Consider the following 22,422-nt stretch of genomic DNA (forward strand, 5'->3'; position numbering starts at 1 on the left):
TTCCCTCTTTTTGTATATGACAAATAAATAGACGTACATACAGAGGATTCAAATACTTCCGAATGCGGAAGAAGGGGGCCGCTTGCGGCTTTCGGCTCTTTACGGAGCCGGATTTATTCTTGTAAAAGCACAATATACTAAGGTCTGTGCAAATCCTGATCTTAGTGTATCACAATTTCATGGGAAGAAATCTGGCAATGAAAAAAGCTGAGTGCCGCAAAGCGGCCACCTTTTTCATATCTGGAGGTATGCGAAATCTCCAAATGCAGATATCTAAAAAATAAGCATTTTAAAAGCATTTAATACTGTTAGCAAAATGTGTACTTCTTTGCAGCCCTGAGACAGCACCCTCAAAAAGCCAGTGTTTCTATTGTATTTTATCTTATCTACTTTGTTGTTTTGCTGGGACCAATCAAGAACAATTATTAATGAGCTCTTGCACAAATCAACCAATCAATTGGCAGGATGTAGGAGGATCAATGTTTTAAAATCTACGCAATGCACTCCAGCCTCTCGGGGGAAAATGGAAAACTACAATTTTCAAATTAAAAGTATAGGAAGACTAGACAAAATAAATAATTAAAATTAATTGCAATTTTTTTTTTCTTCATTGTGAATAATTAAACCATTTAAGGGGAATCATATTTTCAGTTTAATGTTCCTTTAAAGAGATAGTTTACCCTATTTTTTCCCTCCACTTTAATTTGTTCCTAATGATCCATTTTACCTGGTGGCGTGTATTAAATTGTTTAAAGATATTTCCATTATATTATTATATTTATATGAGCATTTGAAATTGATGACTTTGCCTGTGGTATCCCTACCTATACTGAACATTTCTATATTTAAGTATAGGCTAAAGAAAAGCAGTGCAAACATATCCAGGAGAATAAATTGCACCAAGAGTTGGGGTTATGAGAGATAATATTAATTAACTAATACAATTGATTTTTCTATTGTTTTCTCTAAGGTCCTGATATCCAAAACCTCTTTGCTCAGGTGAGATATTCTAAAATGAACCTTCAGCACGGCAAGACCCCAGTGAAATTTTCAAAAGGCAGATTTTGCTTTACTTCTCCAAGGGGTGTTCCCTGTTTTCTGTATGTGAGGGATAGACAAGCCCAGAGCAATATTGCACTGCATGACATGACAGTTCTTGTGCATTTACACTTTGTGCTTTGTATTTTATATCACAACACTTCAGATTAAATTGTATTACATTTAAACTTTGCACTTTCTATTTTGTATTTTATGTTGTGTAGAGCTTATAGAGCAGACTTCACAAAGGCAGAACTCATTGAATTTTCGAAGAAAGTGGGAGGGAACTAGAAATCCCAGATAGGTGAGAGGTGCCTTACATAGAAAGTAATTAGGCTCTCTGGGATACAAAATTTCACATGGGAGAGAGAAGGTAACTGGAGAACCCCTGGGGCTGAAATAAGGGCTCAGTTTGCATCAATTCCAAATTAAACTGAAATGCTTTCACTACAATTTAACCTACTTTTTCCTATATTTACTTATCTGTTAGTTAAAATAAGTGTATTGTGAATTTTGTGATGTTTATAAAGTAGCTATTTTGAAAGCTGAAACCATAACCCCCCTACTGTATATAGGCTGGGCTTGCAGAGAGCAGACATCTTTATTTTTTTTTTCTCTCTGTACACAATGAACTCCTTATCTTATCTCTGTCTTATTACACAAAAGCAATTGCAGATAAAAAAATGTAGTTCAAGTATCTCCCACTCCCACTGGGAGTGTGAATTCTTCTGCAGCTTCTTGTTTACAAATCTTTAATATACATAATATATAAGTACTGTAATTTACTGTATATGTGGGGACACAACAGGCAAAAACAACAATTTATAAAACAATTTAATACAATCCAACAGGTAAAATGCATAATTGGAAACACATTAAAGGGTGAGAAAACTTTACTGTACATTGTCCTTTTAAATGGATACTAAACCTATTTTTTTTTTTTCATTTGTGATTCGGATAGAGCATGTAATTGTAAGCAACTTTCTAATTTACTCCTATTATCAATTTTTCTTTGTTCTCTTGCTATCTTTAGTTAAAAAAAACAGGAATGCAAAGCTTGGGGGTCGGCCATTTTTTATTCAGCACCAGGTTTTGCTTGCTGATTGGTGGCTAAATGTAGCCCCCAATAAGCAAGCGCTATCCAGGGTGCTGAATCTAAAATGGGTTTAGTATCCCTTTAAACTCCAAATTAAAATATTGATATGGTCAAAAAAAAAAAAAAAGCCATACAAATATCGGCCAATATCTACAGATTTTGGTTTTGTAATTTACTGTTCATCACAATGAAGCAACAGAAAATAGCTATACATTAATTTAAAAATTAGTCTTGTTAAAACAATAGAAAAATATTCATCAAGCAGTGATTGTATTTTCAATGTGCAAGCATCCATACATTTAAATTGTTTTTATAATGACTCACATAGTTAATTTTTTAATAAATTAGTTGGTAACAGCAAAATTACATTATAACATGTAATGATCTGTATCTAAAATATGTCTGTAAAGGAAAATAAATTAAGAAAGATTTATTCTTCCCTTACTTTATATACATTTTCAATTTGTGATATTTAGATATAAGCTTTTTTTCCTTCTTGTCAGTTCTTCTTTGATTTCCAAATCATGAAAAGACATATTCACATTTTTTCAAACCAGGAAAACACATTTCAGAATCCTTTTTTTCTTACATGAAAAGTCAAGCTATATAAAATTTACATTCATAATGTGTTATTTTTTTTTTCTAGGGAAACTGAATGCATGATCTATATATATATATATGTGTGTGTGTGTGTATAAATATATATATATATATATATATATATATATATATATATATATATATATATATACACATACATTGTATATATTTGGCATCTGTGAAGTACCTAACAGTAAAGCTAAACTTTTCTCAGTAATATTAAAGAACTAAGGCCTAGATTTGGAGTTTGGCGGTAGCCGTGAAAACCAGCGTTAGAGGCTCCTAACGCTGGTTTTAGGCTAACTCCGGTATTTGGAGTCACTCAAAAAAGGGTCTAACGCTCACTTTTCAGCCGCGACTTTTCCATACCACAGATCCCCTTACGTAAATTGCGTATCCTATCTTTTCAATGGGATTTTTCTAACTCCGGTATTTAGAGTCGTGGCTGAAGTGAGCGTTAGAAATCTAACGACAAAACTCCAGCCGCAGAAAAAAGTCAGTAGTTAAGAGCTTTCTGGGCTAACGCCGGTTCATAAAGCTCTTAACTACTGTACTCTAAAGTACACTAACACCCATAAACTACCTATGTACCCCTAAACCGAGGTCCCCCCACATCGCCGCCACTCGATTAAATTTTTTTAACCCCTAATCTGCCGACCGCCACCTACGTTATACTTATGTACCCCTAATCTGCTGCCCCTAACACTGCCGACCCCTGTATTATATTTATTAACCCCTAATCTGCCCCCCACAACGTCGCCGCCAGCTACCTACAATAATTAACCCCTAATCTGCCGACAGCAAAGCGCCGCCACCTACATTATAGCTATGTACCCCTAATCTGCTGCCCCTAACACCGCCGACCCCTATATTATATTTATTAACCCCTAATCTGCCCCCCTCAACGTCGCCTCCACCTGCCTACACTTATTAACCCCTAATCTGCCGAGCGGACCGCACCGCTACTATAATAAAGTTATTAACCCCTAATCCGCCTCACTAACCCTATAATAAATAGTATTAACCCCTAATCTGCCCTCCCTAACATCGCCGACACCTAACCCCTAATCTGCCGACCGGAGCTCACCGCTATTCTAATAAATGTATTAACCCCTAAAGCTAAGTCTAACCCTAACACTAACACCCCCCTCAGTTAAATATAATTTTAATCTAACGAAATAAATTAACTCTTATTAAATAAATTATTCCTATTTAAAGATAAATACTTACCTGTAAAATAAATCCTAATATAGCTACAATATAAATTATAATTACATTGTAGCTATTTTAGGATTAATATTTATTTTACAGGCAACTTTGTAATTATTTTAACCATGTACAATAGCTATTAAATAGTTAAGAACTATTTAATAGTTACCTAGTTAAAATAATTACAAAATTACCTGTAAAATAAATCCTAACCTAAGTTACAATTAAACCTAACACTATACTATCATTAAATTAATTAAATAAAATACCTATAATTACCTACAATTAAACCTAACACTACACTATCAATACATTAATTAAATACAATATCTACAAATAACTACAATGAAATAAACTAACTAAAGTACAAAAAATAAAAAAGAACTAAGTTACAAAAAATAAAAAAATATTTACAAACATAAGAAAAATATTACAACAATTTTAAACTAATTACACCTACTCTAAGCCCCCTAATAAAATAACAATGACCCCCAAAATAAAAAATGCCCTACCCTATTCTAAATTAATAAAGTTCAAAGCTCTTTTACCTTACCAGCCCTGAACAGGGCCCTTTGCGGGGCATGCCCCAAGATTTAATTAATTTAATGATAATATAGTGTTAGGTTTAATTGTAACTTAGGTTAGGATTTATTTTACAGGTAATTTTGTAATTATTTTAACTAGGTAACTATTAAATAGTTCTTAACTATTTAATAGCTATTGTACATGGTTAAAATAATTACAAAGTTGCCTGTAAAATAAATATTAATCCTAAAATAGCTACAATGTAATTATAATTTATATTGTAGCTATATTAGGATTTATTTTACAGGTAAGTATTTATCTTTAAATAGGAATAATTTATTTAATAAGAGTTAATTTATTTCGTTAGATTAAAATTATATTTAACTGAGGGGGGTGTTAGTGTTAGGGTTAGACTTAGCTTTAGGGGTTAATACATTTATTAGAATAGCGGTGAGCTCCGGTCGGCAGATTAGGGGTTAGGTGTCGGCGATGTTAGGGAGGGCAGATTAGGGGTTAATACTATTTATTATAGGGTTAGTGAGGCGGATTAGGGGTTAATAACTTTATTATAGTAGCGGTGCGGTCCGGTCGGCAGATTAGGGGTTAATAAGTGTAGGCAGGTGGAGGCGACATTGGGGGGGCAGATTAGGGGTTAATAAATATAATATAGGGGTTGGCGGTGTTAGGGGCAGCAGATTAGGGGTACATAGGGATAACGTAGGTGGCGGCGGTTTGCGGAGCGGCAGATAAGGGGTTAAAAAAATATGCAGGGGTCAGCGATAGCGGGGGCGGCAGAATAGGGGTTAATAAGTGTAAGGTTAGGGGTGTTTAGACTCGGGGTACATGTTAGGGTGTTAGGTGCAGACGTAGGAAGTGTTTACGCATAGCAAACAATGGGGCTGCGTTAAGAGCTGAACGCGGCTTTTTTGCAGGTGTTTTTTTTTTCAGCTCAAACAGCCCCATTGTTTCCTATGGGGGAATCGTGCACGAGCACGTTTTTGAGGCTGGCCGCGTCCGTAAGCAACTCTAGTATCGAGAGTTGAAGTTGCGTTAAAAATGCTCTACGCTCCTTTTTTGGAGCCTAACGCAGCCTTTATGTGGACTCTCAATACCAGAGTTATTTTTATGGTGCGGCCAGAAAAAAGCCGGCGTTATCTTTTCGGGTCGTTACCGACAAAACTCCAAATCTAGCCGCTAGACTATTAAATATTTCTTTGGAGTTGCCGTGCAACAGTTCCTTTCATTTTATTTACCAGTAGTCAGTTTTCATTGACATTATCATTTATTGCTGTTAAATATTGAAAAAACAAATTCATATGTAAATTCATTCTGATTACCTGCACATTAAATATTTGGTTAAAGGGACACTGAACCCACATTTTTTCTTTCGAGATTCAGAAAGCATGGAATTTTAAGCAACTTTCTAATTTACTCCTATTATCAATTTTTCTTCATTCTTTTGCTATCTTTATTTGAAAAAAAGGCATCTAAGCTTTTTTTTTTTGGTTCAGTACTCTGGACAGCAATTTTTTATTGGTGGATGAATTTATCCATCAATCAGCAAGAACAACCCGGATTTTCCTGGTTTATTCCGCTCAAAAAAAGTTTTGAGCGGAATAACCCAGGAAAATCCGGTATCGCTTTAAAGGCTCACCCGGCTCCGCTACAGTCCGCTAACAGGGATTCTTCGCCACTGCAGAAACCAAGTCATGGTGTAAGTAAAAGTGAACACCTTAATTTTGGTTTTCTGCTTCTGTTTGATTTGGATCCATTTGTCATTCCAGCTCCATTTTGCTTCTCAAGAAATCAGCTGTAGATGCCGATTACTTTTCGTTCAGGATTTCATCGTCTGGATTAGCTTCAGGGTCTATTTTTGTCTCTGTCAATTGTTTTTTTTTTTTCTTTTTGATGCTACACTGATATTTGTTGTTTTTTTCTGATGCTACACTGATAATCGCTATTTTTGTATTAAGCCCTTGTTTGTTACATTGTCACATGTTTTTCGTCAGTTTTAAATCTTTGTTACAAATTTATCATAACTGCTGATCTGTTTTTTTATGTATTAATAAATTTTACATTGTATTTTATTACTGGACCAAGTATTTTAGACTTTGTGTATCTTGACCTGTATCACAGTATATCCTACCACTATTTTTAGCCGCATTCGTTGCAGCGCCAAGGTTTTTTAAAGAATCTTGTTCCAATTTGGGACAGGTTGTTTTAAATTCACACTGTCTGGTTTTACTGTGGAGATAGGGGTTTCTCCATTTTTTTCCTTGGCTTAATAGTGCTTTATCCAGCGCAGGGTTACACTCCCTCTTGTTTCTGGCAAGTCAGTGGATACAAAGGGGCTGAATTATCATTGTGCGGTCGGACATGATCCGCTGTAGCATACGCTGCCGGCATTTATCATTGCACAAGCATTTCTAGTGAAATGCTTGTGCAATGCTGCCCCTGCAGATTCGCGGCCAATCGGGGGGTGTCAATTAACCCGATCATATCCTATCAGGCCAATTGCTGTTCGCCGCCTCAGAGGTGGCGGACAAGTTAAGAAGCAGCGGTCTTACGACCGCTGCTTCTTAACTCCTGTTTTCAGCGATCTGGAAACTACGGGGGTAGATCGCAGCAAGAAGACAAAGAAGGGTTGACGATTACTGATGTATCCCACAGAGAGAACAGAGAATATTCAGGAACTATCAAAAGTGGCAGAGAGGTCAAGGAGAAGTAAGAGAGAGAACTGTCCTTTGGTTTTAACATTGAGAGAACACTTCCATATAAGTGAGTCAAATGTTATATAGCAGATTATTAAGCATATAGAGGGAAAAAGTTAGTAAGACAACTATAGTCTAAACTCCAGTAATTCAGATAGAGCACTGGTTTTCAAACCTGTCCTCAGACCTCCCCAACAGGCCAGATTTTCAGGATTACCTTAAATTAGAGCAGGTAAAATAACCGTGTTTACAAATCAGCTGATTATTTCACCTGTGCTCTAGTTCAGATATCCTCCAAATATGACCTGTTAGGGAGGCCTGAAGACAGGTTTGAGAACCAGTGACATAGAGCGTACAATTTTAAACAACTTTCCAATTTACTTCTATTATCAACTTTGCTTTATTCTTTTGTTATCCTTTGCCGAAATAGCTGCAATGCACTACTAGAAACTATCTTAACAAAACAAGTGAGCCAATAACAAAAGTTATATTTGTGCAGCCACCAATCAGCAGCTAGCTCCCAGTAGTGCATTGATGCTACTGAGCCTACCTAGGCATCCTCTTCAACAAAGGATATCAAGAGAACAAAGCAAACTACATAATAGAAGTAAATTGGAAATGTATTTAAAATTGCATGCGCTATCTGAAACATGAAAGTTTAATTTTAACTTTACTGTCCCTTTATGTGGCCCACCCCATCATGCTGTCTGAGTCCCTCCAGGTCCTATTATATATTTACACCCTAAACACTCATTACATTTTTATCTATTCTTCTATACAGCAAATACGGTTAGGTCACTAATATACACCTTGTTTAGATAATTGGGAATACAGTAAGGGCTAGATTACAAGTGGTTTGTTAAAGATAGCGATTGAGATATAGTAATATTGCGTCCACGTTTTGTCAAGTTTGTGCTTGTCAAGTTAGCGCAAGTGAAGACCTTGTGTAAAGGGTTAGGGTTTTAAAAAAAGTTGCACCAAACACAACATAAGTACATTTAATAAACTGTTATACTCATATATACACTATCTAGCTGCTGATTGGTGCCTGAACATGTATGCCCTCTTATCATTGGCTTACAGATGTGTTCAGCTAGCTCACAGTAGTGTATTGCTGCTCCTTTAAAAAAGGATACCAAAAGAATACAGCAAAATTAATAATAGGAATTGTTCAAAAACGTGTGCTCTATCTGAATAATGAAAGAAAAAATGTGGTTTCATGTCTCTTTTAAAGCACATTAAACATTAAATAAATGTTAGATAGAATGATGCATTCAATGAAAGAAATAGTCTCAGAATAACATGTAGATGTATTTTTTAAAGTTGTATTAGCTGCTTAAATATTGACAAAATAAGTGTAAAGTTTTAGTGTCTATAAAACAATGGGAGCTGCCATTTTGTAACTTAGGTTACCCTATCTGCTGTGGTCAATTAGGGACATTTATAAATAGGTCACTAGAGTGTGCAGCTAATGGCTGTATGGAATATAACAGTGTTCTGCACTTCCCATTTCTAACAGGAACTGAAATGCTCACAAATACAAAATGGAATTGCAGGAAAAGGGGACAAAATAAATAGTGAAAGTGTATTATAGATTTTTTTTTGTGTATGTATGCAGTTTATCATTTTATATTGCTATATCAAAGTGTTTAATGTCTCTTTAATGATGAATTGCAGAAAGTATAGACAGTAACTTGGGGGAACAGAGAAGAAGTAGCCAAGACATAATATGATGAAAGATTGGATATTAATTTTTTTTTGTCTTGTGTAAAGGAACGGTAGTGAGCATGAAAAGTCTGAATTGTTGTCAATAGTAACTGACATTTGATGGTCAAGCTTAGTGGATTATTGGGGAACATGAGCAGCTCCTTCATTAAAGTCTGTGTTTGAAATAAGCTGCAAATAAAAAATCTGCTGGTTCTGTAAATCTTTTTTGGTGGAATGTATCCTTCGAGCTCTCTTTAAAGATAACTTAACTCTAAAAAAAATATGCAGATGAGTTTTTAAAAAAAATTATATTAGTAGCATAAATATTTGTGAATCAAGTGTAAAGTTTTATTTCTATTTTATACATAGGTGATTTTATAAATGTTATCTTAGGTTAAAAAAAAAAACTGTTATTATCTGATCTTCTGCCCAAGCTTGTTAGGGAGGGGTGATAAAGAGGCTGAAAAGATGCAATCTCAGAGGGTTTCTTGTACACTTGTGCAGCAGCGAATAATTAATTTTGGATGAATCCTTCATAACGAATATTTTAAAAAATTTGTTTTTCAGAATATTCGTTTGCTGCACTATTCGGTATTCATTTAAAAACAAAATTAATACTGAATATTTCCGAACATTTAAATTTGTTTTGGTTAAAATGAATGTACATGTAACTTTGCTGCAGGTGGCACAGTGTCACCCAGAGGCGAATTTGATACATATTTTTTTTTTTACATTTAACACAGAAAAAAATGTGAATCAGATTACATGTCTGCAAAAGGAGGTACCCTGTGCCCAGAGTCTGTGAGATGGTCTGACCCCCTATTACTGTATATAGTGACACTGTTTAACCCACCAGTACTGTATATAGTGAATCAGTGACACAGTCTGTAATCTGCCGGTGAGATGGCTGGCCTGACCCTACCCACCCCAGTACTTTATAAAGTGACCACAGCAGTCTGTGACATGGTCCAGCCCCCCGTACTGTATATAGTGGTACTGTATAGACTGACACTGTTTACCCCCCGCCCCCCCATGCTGTAGTAACAAGGTCTGGATCCACAAACATACATATACAAACATACATGCATAAATACACACGCACATAAACACCAATGGGTAAAACAGAAACACTAACCCCTGTAGTCACAGACACTAGTGAAGCATCATGTCACAATCACATGATATCAGTGCAGGCAGTGGCAGGTCAACGTTTTTTTGGAGCTGGGCCCCCTGTAGTTTCGCCCCTGGCGTCACCTGTAGGACATACTTTCCTATAGCCCGCCACAGAGCTGCGCTGATCCAACACATCTTCACAGAGATGATTAGAGTAGCGGTTCCAAGAGTCTGCCCTAAAGAACCCTCTCCTTTAGCATAGGCTCCAGCTGCACTAATCCTCCTATTAGTGAAGAAGTGTCGGATTATCTTGGTTCCCCAGCACACTATAGGTAAGTATTAACTTTTAAAGACTAATTTAAATCATAACAAATATATACTAACACATTTAATTTTGTTAGTATGTATTAGTAACTCTTTAAATTAGTGCATTTGTTTGGATATTTGTTCTGATATTTAATAATAAACAAATGCACACCTCTGGTTTAGTGTCTCTTTAAACATTCATATTGACATTCAATACATTTCTCGGCTACAAGGAGAGAGTACTGAAGGAAATTTAAGTGGAGAATCTTTGATTCTGTATGCTAATAGCCAAAGAATCGGAATTTAAATTGTAGATATTTAGATGTTTTTGTGTGTGTACATGGCTACATTATATATATATATATATGTATATATATATATATATATATATATATATATATATATATATATATATATATATATATATATATATATATATATATATATATATATACACACAGGGAGTGCAGAATTATTAGGCAAATGAGTATTTTGACCACATCATCCTCTTTATGCATGTTGTCTTACTCCAAGCTGTATAGGCTCGAAAGCCTACTACCAATTAAGCATATTAGGTGATGTGCATCTCTGTAATGAGAAGGGGTGTGGTCTAATGACATCAACACCCTATATCAGGTGTGCATAATTATTAGGCAACTTCCTTTCCTTTGGCAAAATGGGTCAAAAGAAGGACTTGACAGGCTCAGAAAAGTCAAAAATAGTGAGATATCTTGCAGAGGGATGCAGCACTCTTAAAATTGCAAAGCTTCTGAAGTGTGATCATCGAACAATCAAGCGTTTCATTCAAAATAGTTAACAGGGTCGCAAGAAGCGTGTGGAAAAACCAAGGCGCAAAATAACTGCCCATGAACTGAGAAAAGTCAAGCGTGCAGCTGCCAAGATGCCACTTGCCAGCAGTTTGGCCATATTTCAGAGCTGCAACATCACTGGAGTGCCCAAAAGCACAAGGTGTGCAATACCCAGAGACATGGCCAAGGTAAGAAAGGCTGAAAGACGACCACCACTGAACAAGACACACAAGCTGAAACGTCAAGACTGGGCCAAGAAATATCTCAAGACTGATTTTTCTAAGGTTTTATGGACTGATGAAATGAGAGTGAGTCTTGATGGGCCAGATGGATGGGCCCGTGGCTGGATTGGTAAAGGGCAGAGAGCTCCAGTCCGACTCAGACGCCAGCAAGGTGGAGGTGGAGTACTGCTTTGGGCTGGTATCATCAAAGATGAGCTTGTGGGGCCTTTTCGGGTTGAGGATGGAGTCAAGCTCAACTCCCAGTCCTACTGCCAGTTTCTGGAAGACACCTTCTTCAAGCAGTGGTACAGGAAGAAGTCTGCATCCTTCAAGAAAAACATGATTTTCATGCAGGACAATGCTCCATCACACGCGTCCAAGTACTCCACAGCGTGGCTCGCAAGAAAGGGTATAAAAGAAGAAAATCTAATGACATGGCCTCCTTGTTCACCTGATCTGAACCCCATTGAGAACCTGTGGTCCATCATCAAATGTGAGATTTACAAGGAGGGATAACAGTACACCTCTCTGAACAGTGTCTGGGAGGCTGTGGTTGCTGCTGCACGCAATGTTGATGGTGAACAGATCAAAACACTGACAGAATCCATGGATGGCAGGCTTTTGAGTGTCCTTGCAAAGAAAGGTGGCTATATTGGTCACTGATTTGTTTTTGTTTTGTTTTTGAATGTCAGTAATGTATATTTGTGAATGTTGAGATGTTATATTGGTTTCACTGGTAAAAATAAATAATTGAAATGGGTATATATTTGTTTTTTGTTAAGTTGCCTAATAATTATGCACAGTAATAGTCACCTGCACACACAGATATCCCCCTAAAATAGCTATAACTAAAAACAAACTAAAAACTACTTCCAAAACTATTCAGCTTTGATATTAATGAGTTTTTTGGGTTCATTGAGAACATGTTGTTGTTCAATAATAAAATTAATCCTCAAAAATACAACTTGCCTAATAATTCTGCACTCCCTGTATATATATATATATATATATATATATATATATATATATATATATATATATATATATATATATATATATATATATTGTAATATTATATATATATATATATATATATATATATATATGTGAGTAAATATTCAGTACATACATCTTTCTAATGAAATATGTAAAAACAATAATTCATTACCTGTTTAGATGTTGATCAATATATGAAAATAAACACACTAGGGGGCCGGTTTCTCAAGGGCCGAATGGCCCCTGATGTCCCTGTTTCCATGTTCTACAGGCTTGCCGGAAACAGCAGTTATGAAGCAGCTATCTTAAGACCACTGCTCCTTAACCGGCCCGCTGCCTCTGAGGCTGCAGACATCAATCCGCCCAATCTCATACGATTGGGTTGATTGACACCCCCTGCTAGCGACCTATTTGCAGCGAACCTGCAGGGAGCGGCATTGCACAAGCAGTTCACCAGAACGGATTGTGCAATGTTATCGGCATTCAGAGAATGCTGTCGGCATTCAGCGATGTCTGGCAGACATGATACGCTACAGCGTATTAGGGATGGGCAAATGTGTTTATATTCGAATTCGAATGTTAGAATGAATGTTATTGTAGAAATTTGATTTACATAATAGAATGTTGATAAGAACCAATATTCTTAAAAATTCGATTTTCGAATGTTATTTACAGTTTTCGAATATCACATTTATTAAACACAGTTGTAAACTAGAAATACTATTTCGAATTTCAATGTCACATTCAAATTCGCATATTACATTTAAAAAAACACAATTTATGCTTACCTGATAAATTTCTCTTGTGGTGTATGCAGTCCATGGATCATCCATTACTTGTGGGATATTCTCATTCCCAACAGGAAGTTGCAAGAGGACACCCACAGCAGAGCTGTTATATAGCTCCTCCCATAACTGCCATATCCAGTCATTCGACCGAAAACACGAAGAGAAAGGAGAAACCATGGGGTGCAGTGGTGACTGTAGTTTAAATGAAAAAATTACCTGCCTTAAAATGACAGGGTGGGCCGTGGACTGGATACACCACAAGAGAAATAAATTTATCAGGTAAGCATAAATTGTGTTTTCTCTTGTAAGGTGTATCCAGTCCACGGATCATCCATTACTTGTGGGAAACCAATACCAAAGCTAAAGTACACAGATGAAGGGAGGGACAAGGAAGGCACTTAAACGGAAGGTACCACTGCCTGTAAAACCTTTCTCCCAAAAATAGCCTCCGAAGAAGCAAAAGTATCAAATTTGTAGAATTTTGAAAAAGTATGAAGCGAAGACCAAGTCGCCGCCTTGCAAATCTGTTCAACAGAAGCCTCATTTTTAAAGGCCCAAGTGGAAGCCACAGCTCTAGTAGAATGAGCTGTAATCCTTTCAGGAGGCTGCTGGCCAGCAGTCTCATAGGCCAAGCGGATTATGCTTCTTAGCCAAAAAGAAAGAGAGGTTGCTGAAGCCTTTTGACCTCTCCTCTGTCCAGAGTAGACAACAAACAAAGCAGATGTTTGACAAAAATCTTTAGTAGCTTGTAAGTAAAACTTTAAAGCACGAACCACGTCCAGATTGTGTAATAGACGTTCCTTCTTTGAAGAAGGATTAGGACACAAGGATGGAACAACAATCTCTTGATTGATATTCTTGTTAGATACCACCTTAGGTAAAAACCCAGGTTTGGTATGAAGGACTACCTTATCCGTATGGAAGATCAGATAAGGAGAATCACATTGTAAAGCAGATAACTCTGAGACTCTACGAGCCGAGGAAATAGCTACCAAAAACAGAACTTTCCAAGATAAAAGTTTGATATCTATGGAATGAAGAGGTTCAAACTGAACTCCTTGAAGAACCTTAAGAACCAAATTTAAGCTCCATGGGGGAGCAACAGGTTTAAACACAGGCTTGATTCTAACCAAAAACTGACAAAATGCCTGAACATCTGGAACATCTGCCAGATGCTTGTGCAAAAGAATAGACAGAGCAGAAATGTGTCCTTTTAAGGAACTAGCTGACAATCCTTTTTCCAAACCATCTTGGAGAAAAGATAATATCCTGGGAATCCTAACCCTTGGATTCACACCAATAAAGATATGTACACCATATTTTATGGTAAATTTTCCTGGTGACAGGCTTTCGTGCCTGTATTAAGGTATCAATGACTGACTCGGAGAAGCCACGCTTTGATAAAATCAAGCGTTCAATCTCCAGGCAGTCAGTCTCAGAGAAATTAGATTTGGATGGTTGAAAGGACCCTAAAGTAGAAGGTCCTGTCTCAGAGGCAGAGTCCATGGTGGAAAGGATAACATGTCCACCAGATCTGCATACCAGGTCCTGCGTGGCCACGCAGGCGCTATCAAAATCACTGATGCTCTCTCCTGCTTGACCTTGGCAATCAGTCGAGGGAGCAGAGGAAACGGTGGAAACACATAAGCCAGGTTGAAAGACCAGGGCGCTGCTAGAGCATCTATTAGTGTCGCCTTGGGATCCCTGGACCTGGATCCGTAACAAGGAAGCTTGGCGTTCTAGCGAGACGCCATGAGATCCAGTTCTGGTTTGCCCCAACGATGAATCAATTGTGCAAACACCTCCGGATGGAGTTCCCACTCTCCCGGATGAAAAGTCTGACGACTTAAAAAATCTGCCTCCCAGTTCTCTACACCTGGGATATGGATAGCTGATAGGTGGCAAGAGTGAGTCTCTGCCCAGCGAATTATCTTTGAGACTTCTAACATCGCTAGGGAACTTCTTGTTCCCCCTTGATTGTTGATGTAAGCCACAGTCATGATGTTGTCCGACTGAAATCTGATGTACCTCAGAGTTGCTAACTGAGGCCAAGCCTGAAGAGCATTGAATATCGCTCTTCCAGAATATTTATTGGAAGGAGTGTCTCCTCCTGAGTCCACGATCCCTGAGCCTTCAGGGAGTTCCAGACTGCACCCCAACCTAGAAGGCTGGCATCTGTTGTTACAATTGTCCAATCTGGCCTGCGAAAGGTCATACCTTTGGACAGATGGACCCGAGATAGCCACCAGAGAAGAAAATCCCTGGTCTCTTGATCCAGATTTAGTAGAGGGGACAAATCTGTGTAATCCCCGTTCCACTGACTGAGCATGCATAGTTGCAGCGGTCTGAGATGTAGGCGTGCAAATGGCACTATGTCCATTGCCGCTACCATTAAGCCGATTACTTCCATGCACTGAGCCACCGAAGGGCGCAAAATGGAATGAAGAACACGGCAGGAATTTAGAAGCTTTGATAACCTGGACTCCGTCAGGTAAATTTTCATTTCTACAGAATCTATCAGAGTCCCTAGGAAGGAAACTCTTGTGAGTGGGGATTGAGAACTCTTTTCCTCGTTCACTTTCCACCCATGCGATTTCAGAAATGCCAGTACTACGTCCATATGAGACTTGGCAATTTGGAAGTTTGACGCCTGTATCAGGATGTCGTCTAAATAAGGGGCCACTGCTATGCCCCGCGGCCTTAGGACCACCAGAAGCGACCCTAGAACCTTCGTAAAGATTCTTGGGGCTGTAGCTAATCCAAAGGGAAGAGCTACAAACTGGTAATGCCTGTCTAGAAAGGCAAACCTGAGAAACCGATGATGATCTTTGTTATAGGAATGTGAAGATAAGCATCCTTTAAATCCACTGTAGTCATATATTGACCCTCCTGGATCATAGGTAGGATGGTACGAATAGTTTCCATCTTGAATGATGGAACTCTGAGGAATTTGTTTAAGATCTTTAGATCCAAAATTGGTCTGAAGGTTCCCTCTTTTTTGGGAACCACAAACAGATTTGAGTAAAAACCCTGTTCCTGTTCCTCCTTTGGAACTGGATGGATCACTCCAATAACTAGGAGGTCTCGTACACAGTGTAAGAATGCCTCTCTCTTTATCTGGTTTGCAGATAATTGTGAAAGGTGAAATCTCCCTTTTGGGGGGGAAGCTTTGAAGTCCAGAAGATATCCCCGGGATATAATTTCCAACACCCAAGGATCCTGGACATCTCTTGCCCACGCCTGGGTGAAGAGCGAAAGTCTGCCCCCTACTAGATTCATTACCGGATAGGGGGCCGTTCCTTCATGCTGTCTTAGAGGCAGAAGCAGGCTTTTTGGCCTGCTTACCTTTGTCCCAGGTCTGGTTTGATCTCCAGACCATCTTGGACTGAGCAAAAGTTCCCTCTTGTTTGCATTAGAGGAAGTTGATGCCGCACTTGCCTTGAAGTTTTGAAAGGCACGGAAATTAGACTGTTTGGCCCTTGATTTGGACCTGTCCTGAGGAAGGGCATGACCTTTTCCTCCAGTGATATCAGCAATAATCTCCTTCAAACTAGGCCCGAATAGGGTCTGCCCCTTGAAGGGAATGTTAAGCAGCTTAGATTTTGAAGTCCCGTCAGCTGACCATGATTTAAGCCATAGCGCCCTGCGCGCCTGTATAGCAAAACCAGAATTCTTAGCCGTTAGTTTAGTCAAATGAACAATGGCATCAGAAAACAAACGAATTGGCTAGCTTAAGTGCTCTAAGCTTGCCAAGTATTTCATCCAATGGAGTCGCTACCTGTAAAGCCTCTTCCAGAGACTAAAACCAGAATGCTGCAGCAGCAGTGACAGGAGCAAAGCATGCAAGGGGCTGTAGGATAAAACCTTATTGAATAAACATTTTCTTAAGGTAACCTTCTAATTTTTGTCCATTGGATCTAAAAAAGCACAACTGTCCTCGACAGGGATAGTAGTACGCTTTGCTAAAGTAGAAACTGCTCCCTCCACCTTAGGAACTGTCTGTCATAAGTCCCGTGTGGTGGCGTCTATTGGAAACATTTTTGTAAAAATAGGAGGGGAAGAGAACGTCACACCTGGTCTATCCCATTCCTTATTAATAATTTCTGTAAACCTTTTAGGTATTGGAAAAACATCAGTACACACTGGCACTGCATAGTATTTATCCAGTCTACACAATTTCTCTGGCACTGCAATTGTATAAAAGTCATTCAGAGCAGCTAAAACCTCCCTGAGAAACACGCGGAGGTGTTCAAGCTTAAATTTAAATGTAGAAATATCAGAATCAGGTTGCATCATCTTTCCTGAGTCAGAAACATCACCCACAGACTGAAGCTCTCCTTCCTCAGCTTCTGCATATTGTGAGGCAGTATCAGACATGGTTCTTAAAGCATCAGTATGCTCTGCATTTCGTCTAACCCCAGAGCTATCTCGCTTACCTCTAAATTCAGGTAGTCTGGTTAATACCGCTGACAGTGTATTATCCATGACTGCCGCCATGTCTTGTAAAGTAATCGCTATGGGCGCCCTAGATGTACTTGGCGCCATTTGAGCGTGCGTCCCTTGAGCGGGAGTCAAAGGATCCGACACGTGGGGAGAGTTAGTCGGCATAACTTTCCCCTCGTCAGATTCCTCTGGTGATACATTTTTTTAAAGACAGAATATGATCTTTATTGCTTAAAGTGAAATCAGTACATTTGGTACACATTCTAAGAGGGGGTTCCACCATGGCTTCTAAACATAATGAACAAGGAGTTTCCTCTATGTCAGACATGTTTATACAGACTAGCAATGAGACTAGCAAATGATACTGTGCCTTTAAGAGAAACAAATTTTGTCAAAATTTGAAAAACAGTGAAAAAAGGCAGTAAATCAAACGAAATTTGTACAGTGTATGTAATAAGCTAACAGAGCATTGCACCCACTTGCAAATGGATTAACCCCTTAATTCAAAAAACGGATCAAAAAAACGATAGACGTTTTTTAACAGACACAACAAACTGCCACAGCCTGCTGTGGCCCTACCTTCCCCAATAAACGACTTTGGAAAGCCTTTGAGCCCATTAGAGATGTCCTATAGCATACAGGGGACTCCTGAGGGAAGCTGGATGTCACAGTTTGTAATTTTAACTGCAACAACTGTAACTTTTATACTACAACAGTGGAAAGCCTCAGGAAACTGTTTCTAGGCAAAATTTAAGCCAGCCATGTGGAAAAAAACTAGGCCCCAATAAAGTTTTATCACCAAAGCATATATAAAAACGATTAAACATGCCAGCAAACGTTTTATATTGCAATTTTATAAGGGTATTACCCCTGAGAGTAAGCATGATACCAGTCGCTATTAAATCACTGTATTCAGGCTTAACTTACATTAATCCGGTATCAGCAGCATTTTCTAGCATTTTCCATTTCTAGAAAAAATTGTAACTGCACATACCTCATAGCAGAGTAACCTGCACGCCATTTTCCCGCTGAAGTTACCTCTCTCCTCAGACATATGTGAGAACAGCAATGGATCTTAATTACAACCTGCTAAGATCATAGAAAACTCAGGCAGATTCTTCTTCTATTTACTGCCTGGGATAAAATAGTACAACTCCGGTACCATTTAAAATAACAAACTTTTGATTGAAGATAAAAAACTAACTATATTTCACCACTCTCTCTTACTACCTCCATGCGTGTTGAGAGTTGCAAGAGAATGACTGGGTATGGCAGTTAGGGGAGGAGCTATATAACAGCTCTGCTGTGGGTGTCCTCTTGCAACTTCCTGTTGGGAATGAGAATATTCCACAAGTAATGGATGACCCGTGGACTGGATACACCTTACAAGAGAAACACAGTATTAGACTAGAAATACTATTTTGAATTTGAATGTGACATTCAAATTCGAATGTCACATTCAAATTTGAATATTACATTTAAAACACAGTATTAGACTAGAAATACTATTTCGAATTTGAATGTCACATTCAAATTCGAATATTACATTTCGAAATTGAATGAATACATAGTTAAACATTCTATTATTCTAACGAATATTTTCAAATTTTATTGAAAAATTTGAAAACGAAAATTCGAAAATAGAATGTTAGAATGTTATATAAACATTCAAAATTCAATTCGAACGAACGAATGAATAAAAATTTGTTTTAAATTTCGAATTTTTAGAAACATTTGCCCATCCCTATAGCGTATCATGTCTGCCAGATATTGGTAATTCGGCCCCTAGGTATTAAGAGATGTGCATTTGTGATGAAAATTGGATTCTTGTTTTGGTTTTAAATAAATGAATATCCGAATGAATGCACAATTAAAATGAAAGAAAATGAAAAATCATCAGTATTTATTCTTTCACTTTATTTTTTTAAGGGGTTAATACTTACCTTAACACACTCTGGAAAGTGGGCTAACCCGATCCTCTTCTTGCCAGAGTCACAACTGCTGAGAGCAGTTCGGTAAAGTTAGTGCAGGTCCTGGGAACCGAGAGCGTTAAGCCTACTGTTAGCAAGGCCGTGGCTCTGGCAAGAGGGAGACTGGGTTAGCTCACTCTCCGGAGTATGTTAAGGTAATTATTGTAGCTACTGGTTAACTTTTCACCTGTAGCTTTGAAACATTTACATGTGTTTTAACAAAAACAAATGTAAATGTTTAACTAAAATTCAGTATTTGTTTCGTTTTAAACTAAACGAATACTGAATAGTGCAGCCACCGAATATTCAAGGAAACAAATTTCCCTGAATATTCGGAAAACAAATTTCTTGGCTGCACATGTCTAAGCCGACGAAGAAAGAACAACATTATAATAATAAATAAATCCGATATCATTTTTGATCTAATATAAGATAAAAAGCATACGCATGTTCATATGTATTAGAAAAAAATTAAGTTGGATTCTTGTCTTAAAAAGAATACTAAAACCATATAACAAATAATTATACTTATTTTTTTAATTTATTAAAGTTATGGTAAATCCTAGCTTTTGTAAAACTAAAGGGGACTATCAGTCATGAAGTATAAAAAAAAATCATGCTGAAAGTACCTTTATTTGCCTGAAGCTGAGATGAGCACTTCCTGTTGCCCAAGGCAAAACGCTATTTTCTCAACGAGGTGGTGTTTCCAACTCTAATCCAATAGCCGTGCTAGTCATCCGACATAATGTTGATCCATGTTTTTAATACTTCATGGGTGATAGTCCCCTTTACTTATAGCACTGTTAAATCCTAGTGTTTCAATTTACATACTAAAAAAAAAATCTAACCTTTTTTTTTTCTTTCTATTATTATTTAAACCAACAATTTTATGGCAATTAATTACTCAGCATAAATCAGTTTAGATCAATTTAAATATTTCAACAATACAGGATTTTGTAACAAAATAAACTGAAACAAACAAAGCATGAGGAATTTAACTGACGTAAAAGTAGAATGACCTTTAAAAAAGTCAGCTGCATGCTAACAGCATGTTCCGTAAACCAACTGCTAAAACATCAAAAGAATGTGATTCTTTTGGAATATTTAAATGTCACAATAGTCAGACTTTTTATCTTTCTTTTTTCTTTGTAATGTTTAAACAGCTTCTCTAATTTAGATTACATGTTTATATGTAAAGTAAATTAGAGAAGCTGTTTAAACATTATAAACAAAAAAATAACTACTTCCAATACAAATGCATGTTATATTTATTTAACCCGTTAACCTTTTCATGCCGGGGCTAACATGTCTACATCGGAACCACTGTTCCGATGTAAAAAATTTGAAATCTTGCGATCGTGCACGTGATCACGAGATTTCAATGATGGGATTGCATTAGGGCAGCGTCCCTATGATGCTAGGCACGCACTCCAGACCGCAATCCCATCAGGGAAGCCAAGCTGTTAGGACATTGTATTCCATCCATCGACACTAAAGCCCAGCAAAATTCGGACAGAATACAACGTCGTAACGGCGTTAAAAGGTTAAGGACCAGCGGCGTACCCTGTATGTCGCTGGTCTTTCTATGGGGATTGCGCTATTAATATCACAGTTGCACTGCCAGTGCCAGTGACAAGACCGGGCTATTTCCGGTGACCAGATGGAAGGAGGGAGGATATAATAGTATGGTCCCTCCGCTTGTGGTGGGACCTGCACTATTATAAACATGGAAGCCCTTAACGACCATGGTACGTCACGGTTGTTCATGAATCAACTACAGTTTTTTATTGTATTAATCATTAAAACAGAATATGAGGAAATAGTTTTATTTTAAATGGGCTACTGGATAGGAAGTCCGCCAATGAGAAATTATGCAGGTAATTATGGGAGGAATTATAGTATTAGTATGGGTTAGGTAGTTAGATTTGTTATGTAGGGAAATAGTGCCTGATTATCTAAAGGTCTCTGGGCTTGTGAGATTTTCTACAAAATATTACCAGTACTATGAAACATCTCATGGAAAACTCTGAAGTCAGTTATCTTTAAGAACAGTGTATCTCACAAACTGGCACATATAACGTATGAAAAGAAGACACATGTATTAAAAAAGAGCACAGAAAAAATGGTATGAAATGAATAAATTAAATGAAATAAAAAAGATGCAGTACACATTTGCATTGTTAAATTGCATTAAAAATTATAAACAAAATTCTGCAAAAGTTGTATTTTAGGGGAAACGTAAAATTTGTTTTGAAATTAAGTAGAAATTGTAATTAAACTACACTACATACAAAGCAAAAATGCTGTGAAATTTATACATAGTAGATGAGGTTGAAAAAAGACCAAAGTCCATCAAGTTCAACCTATACAAATCTAATATAATTACAAAAAAGCTCCAGTTGAGCTTAAATTAATCCCATTAAAAGGTGACCCATTTAACACAAGCAATCATAGCATTGAATTTTGTTTCTAGACAGAAATGTATCCAAACCATTTTTAAATGTATCTAAGGTATCGACATTCACTACCTCCTTTGGTAATGAGTTCCACAATTTTATTGCTCTTAAAGTGAAAAAACATTTCCGTTGAAGGAGATCAAATCTCCTTTCCTCCAGCCCTAAATTGTGACCTCTTGTTACAAACAATTTTCTTGGAATAAGCAGAGCTTCTGCCATCTATGTATATGGGCCTTGAATATATTTATATAAAGTAATCATGTCACCTCTCAAGCCCATTTTTTCTAGAGAAAACAGACAAAGTTTGGCAAACCTCTCCTCATAGCTTAAATGATCCATTCACCTTATTAGCTTTGTGGCCTTTCTCTATGCTACGTCGCTACTCTGAACAAAAAAAAAATCAGTCAGAGACTCAGAGCGGCAGGGAAGGGGAA

This window comes from Bombina bombina, chromosome 8, assembly GCF_027579735.1.
Source record: "Bombina bombina isolate aBomBom1 chromosome 8, aBomBom1.pri, whole genome shotgun sequence".
Taxonomy (NCBI): domain Eukaryota; kingdom Metazoa; phylum Chordata; class Amphibia; order Anura; family Bombinatoridae; genus Bombina; species Bombina bombina.